The sequence below is a fragment of the Microtus ochrogaster genome, unplaced genomic scaffold, assembly GCF_000317375.1.
Source record: "Microtus ochrogaster isolate Prairie Vole_2 unplaced genomic scaffold, MicOch1.0 UNK2, whole genome shotgun sequence".
Classification (NCBI taxonomy): domain Eukaryota; kingdom Metazoa; phylum Chordata; class Mammalia; order Rodentia; family Cricetidae; genus Microtus; species Microtus ochrogaster.
In genome coordinates this window covers 6,169,650-6,175,337 of record NW_004949100.1, presented here as the reverse complement: position 1 = coordinate 6,175,337, position 5,688 = coordinate 6,169,650, and the positions used below count along the sequence as shown (strand labels likewise).

At 38.9% G+C, this 5,688-nt stretch overlaps 1 non-coding gene across 1 annotated transcript; it reads right to left on the bottom strand.

Moving 5' to 3' along the window:
- Positions 1-911: 911 nt before the first annotated feature.
- On the bottom strand, positions 912-1,017 carry LOC113458085. Its single transcript, XR_003378525.1, has one exon. It is a non-coding gene; the product is annotated as a U6 spliceosomal RNA (small nuclear RNA).
- Between the last annotated feature and the right edge of the window lie 4,671 nt (positions 1,018-5,688).

Below are 5,688 nucleotides of genomic sequence, written 5' to 3'. Positions count from 1 at the left end.
CCAGGCCAAATCCAACATTTCTGCATGTTTCTGAGGATCTGAACTCAAGTTCTCAACCTTGTAGTGCAAGTACTTTAACCACTGAGCTATCCCCCAGCCCGATTTCATGCTTTTCATAGCTAGTACTACACATCCATGGGTGTATGTCATATTTCTTTATCGGTTCCTCAGTTGGTGGACATTTAAGTCTACCCCATGTCCTGGCTATTGTAAATACTGATGGAGTGACTGGAGAATGCATTTATCTTTTTGACATGCTTTCTTTTCTTTTTTTTTTTTAACAGGTTTCTTTTTATTATTTATTTCTATTCCATGTGTACTTGTGTTTTTGCCTGCATGCATGACTGTATGAGGGTGTTGGATCCCCTGAAACTGGAGTTACAGAGAGTTGCGCACTGTCGTGTGGATTCTGGAAATCGAACCAGGGTCCTCTGGAAGAGCAGCTAGTGCTCTTAACCACTGAGCCATCTCCCCAGTCCCCACCGATTTCATTTCTTTTGGATATACTTTCTGGATCATATGGTATTTCTACTCCTTTTGGGGGAGGGATTCTCAAAACTTGTTCATAATGTCTGTGGCACCTTGCATATCTATCCACAGTGTGTAAGGTTCTTTATTGTCTAACCCTCAGTGGCACCTGCTAGTATTGTTCTATCTATTGTGCTATCATTAGTGATGATAGATTAGTGATGCTGACCATTTTCTCTATATATAGGTCAATCTGGGTGATAGCTATTAATAATATATATTTTACTCTTTCTGTTTGTTTTTTTCAAGACATGGTTTCTTTTTGTAGCCCTGATTACCCTGGAACTCACTCTGTAGACCAGGCTTGTCTCCAACTCAGAGATCTGCCTGCCTCTGTCTTTCGAGTTCTGGGATTAAAGGCGTGTGCCACCCATGCCCAGCTTCTAAATATGGGATGCTTTCTGAATGTGCATGTCATTCTTGCACAGAGGCCATGCTAATCTTCTCTGTATCATTCTAACTTAGCATACATACTGCCAAATTGAGCACACTTTTTCTTGATAATTTGTTTTTATTTCTATTAGATCCCATAGTGTATTTGCTTCTTTTTGGTTGCTGCGATAGAATACTCACACAAAAGCTGCTTCAGAAATGAAGGGCTTATATGTGGATTTATCCCAAAAGGGGATACAGTCCATCATGAAATGGAGTGGAAGCAGAATCAGGCAACAGGCCCTACAAGTAAGATGAAAGACAGAGCAGCAAATGGTCCAATCTATAAAACCTCTAAGCCCACCATCAATGATATACCTTCTCCAATAAGCAACCACCTCCTAAAGGGTTCGAGATGTCCCCAAGTAGTAACACTACCTTGGGACCAAGTGTTCAAATACATGAGGCTATAAGGGACATTTCATATTAAGCCTCAATATCTCAGAAAGTGGAGGAGTGCCTCTGAGTTCTCTCAGAGAATGGTTGGAGCTGGGCCAGACTGGAGAAAGGCAGGCCACACTCATGGGGGTGTCACTGTGGGCCAAGAGCCATCTGCCTAGAGGGAGGAGCAAATTCAGCACTAAATAAGTCCTTGTTAAACAAGAGAATGAATGAGTCTTACTACCACAGTGCTTTTCAAAAAGTAAAGAAATCTACACAGGAGGAGCTGGCTTTGTCCTTATCACACTCTTAGCCATGTGTGCTATAATTTGAAACGCGTATTTAGGATTATTGACATTTCTTTCCTTTGATTGCTATACATTGTCTTTTTAAAACTGTTTCTTTGTCCTTTGATCATTATGGACAAGTTAATTAAAACGCCAAAATTTTCATTGTCCAACTCTTGACTTCCTTAGGTTTGTCTAGTGAGTTCTGTGTTAGATTAGTTGGGATCAAAAGCATAGGTGGTCAGCTTGCTTGGTGGAGAAGACATCTATGCTAACACCTTGCTCCCAGCTTAGGAAGTCTATTTCAGGCCTGGCTATAAAGGTTCTGAATATTCTGGGAACATGGGATTTTGGAAAGTTTCCAGACCCATCAAGCACTGAAACTCTGCTGACTTTACTTGTTTGACTCTCAGGGTGCCTCCTAATGACCAGGACAGTATTCCAACTTCACTTTGTGACTCCTGGCTGATGTCACATGGATGTGCTCATAAAACCATCTTCGGCTATGTTGGAAGAATGAAATTGGCGTTTAAGTGATCACAGCCTTTCCTAAATACGCTCAGATTTAAAACACAAATATTATTTAAATGAATAATTATGAGACCGTTTCCTCAAATACAACTTAAATTGCGCCAGAAAATGCATTGCTGAACAGAAATTACATATATGATATAATTTCCACGTACAATGATATTTTAAAGGCAGATCCCCAGTAACATTAAAGATAACAACAGAGACTGCCCCCCCATCACACTAGAAAGTCTAGAAAGCCTAACACATTCATTTCACTTGTGTCTGAAGTTAGCACGACACACTGTCAGAGAATAGGGATGTGCCGGTAAACAGTAATGAGAGCTAACAACAATGTGGGTTTCCACTTTAAAAAAATCCCCATAGTCTTATTTGTTTGTAGGTAAATCTCTTTCCCTTCTGTTGGTAATAGGCATTTCTGATAATAGAGATGTGCAATTGAAGCTTGCAAATAGCTCTGTAAGAGAAATACATATCTTTTTTAAATAGCAACTATCAGATTTCTACCACTCAGATAACTGTATATTTTTCCAGTATCCTACTTGCTCCTCCAAGCTGAGATGAATCATTCCTGTTGAAGTTTCCCCTAAACAGAATCAAAGCTCTGTGCCTATAAATTCCACAATATCCTTTGACTAAAGTCTTCTTTATCACATGTCCTAGAAAACTAATTATTTTTATCTTGTTTATAAGAACAAGAGGAGTCTAATAAGCAGCTGCCGGTCGTTCTTTGTTTAAACGCAGAAACACCACATAGGAAGCTTTTTTTCTAACCCAACTTACTTTTTAAAGTGCCCCGTGCAGATGCCAGTTTCCTGCATGTTGTGACAAATGACACATTTCCTTTGGTGCTTCCTTATGGGTAACAGCGTGTGAGGATGTGGTGTTGGAAAAATTTATTACAGTTATTTTGTAGTTGATATTAAAAAATGTGATGTATTATACCAGGTGTCTGACCTTTAAAGATCTTAGGACCTAATTCATTACAACATAAAATTTACATATTATTCAACTTTGCTGCAGAACTCCTATGAACAAGTCATGGTGTGTGTGTGTGTGTGTGTGTGTGTGTGTGTGTGTGTGTGTGTCAGGGCTGAGAAGAAAAAAGCCAGGCTCAAGCAAGAGCTGAGGACTAGACTCAGGGCAGAGGAACTGCGTGGCTGTTTAAGTAAAGAAAGGTGTACGGGGAACCTGGTACAGTGAAAATGTCGGGGACTCATGAGGCACTGCTTTTCAGAGATTCCCACCCAGTCTTCCTTCAGTACAGGACAATGACAAGTACACGAAGAGAGAATGAATAACTGTGTATTTCCACAGAGCAGATTAAAGGAATTGAACCTGCTACAGCCAACAAAACAACATACAATGATTTTCTGTACCTGATTTAAGCATTTGAGATAAGAAGTCAAAAATGAAAGTGTGTTATGAAACAAAAACCCCAGGTTAAAAAATATATCTATATTTAGATATATTTGAAATCATGCCCATGTAACAGTTTTTCAAAAGAATGAGAATTTAAATCATGTTACAGCAAATTCGATCTGAGCACTAACATTAGGAGCTACTGGAAATCACATTATGATACTTGAGTTCTCTTAATTAATCTTAATGGTTCTTTTTCAATGAAAACTGGAATATTGTTTTCTCATAATACATATTTACATTATTTGTGTTTCCAATTGAACAAATACCTGTTAAATCAAAAGCCCAACTTTTAATAAGTGCATGTACAACATCCTATAGGATAACAGTTCATTTGTAAAATTGTGGTCCCTACAGCTTCCTATCTCTCAAGACTTCCCAACCTTGATTGATAATACTATCTTTCCCTGCGGTGGTTCCAGTATTATGACAGAAAAGTAACTTCAAATCTTTCTATAGTGATTATAAAATAATTTGAGTTAATGCAGATGGGCTATTCATGTCAATACAAGTCAAACACTGCTTTAAAGATTCAGTTTGCTATCACAGATAATGTTTCCGTATTCTGCAGTTTAATTAGCAAGGAGGAAGCACTTCATCTCAAATGCTGATTCTCTAAATCATTTTTTTTGCTGGAAGGTATAGAAATTTGCTTAAAATTTCCTTTTTGGATATGTGCTAATTTTTAGCAAGTGGGTGGAGGCCGTCAACGCAAGACGAAATGGGAAAAGCCGTAATTATCCTCCAAGTGAGTTGCTTTTGGCAAACCCAAGCCAATCGCATGCCGTAAAAGGCAAGGTGAGAAGTGTTGTGTTTTCGCAGTAGAGGGAGCTGTCTTCTAGCGCTAGCGAAAATAGAAGGTCACTCCGTCTATTGATAAATCACACTGCCGTGATTCCTAACTGACAGCTCAAACTAACATCAAGCTGGATGAGGGAGAACAAAAGGCCATCAAGCAGCCATTTTCTTGACACTTTTATTCAATCACCAGCAGATTGCTTACGACAGCAATAGCAGCTGTTTTGTCTTCATCTTTCCACATTTGATAAAAGGTGTCAACTCAAATTTTTGTAAATAATTCACTTACCCCTACTGCACACACCGGCCCTGTTCAGCATATGTATTTTGTGGGAGCGAATCACCGAGGCAGGTCAGCGGAGCTCAGTGATAGCAGCTGAAGGTCATCTGTGATCTTAAAAGACAACTCGAGAAGGCTGTACCGTCCTTCAAGGTCAGAGATAAGCCTATGCGCGGGTATTTGTGATGGGAACAAAAGGTTACACAGTAAGGAGAAAAATATATGAAAATGCTTCCGTCAGTATAAGACTCATTTTCTTTGTTTAAGAAGAAATCTCTCACTTCCAGCTCCTTGGTCAGCTATCAGCGGAGGGTATTTGTAAACCCACTGAAGAGATTAAAAATCTAAATTGCTCTTTCAAAAGTTTGAAGAAAGCATTATTTGTAGCCTGCTATTCATCATGACTGTACAGAGGCCAGAGTTACAATCCATTTCTATGTCCTTTTTAAAAAGAATCATAAAAAGAGTGTCAAAAATTAATACAGTTAGAGAGAATTACATTTATCTAGTTCATTTAAAATTCTACCCTGAAATGCATTTAGACTTGAGAGCGGAGGGAAAAAAAAATAGAGAAAGAAGGTGTTTTATATCATAAGAGCTTCGTTTGCTTTAAGGGCTTAGAGAAACTAATAGAGAAATCCTTGAATTATTGCAATAAGATACTCTATCTGGTGTTGGCAAGCAGCTAAAAGCGCTGAGATTAAAAATGATACATCCTTCAATGCTAGCTTGTTTTTTAGGCTGCATTACTCACAGAATAATCTAAACAACAAATAGTCGCTATTTGGTTTATATTTCCTAATAGGAAAAGCCCATGTGTTTTTGAGATTCTGTCTGAGCGCCACCCCAGGGGGAATTTATTACCTGTAATTGATGTGCAGGGGATCAAAGAGCACCCTTCTTGCATTTTCTCCTATTCTTTCTCCGTCAGAACTGGGGGGGAAATAACTCTTGCTCTGCCACCGCCGCTGGAAGAGGTGTGGGAGGATAAAATGAACCAGGATAGAGTACCGAACACAGTTTTGAACC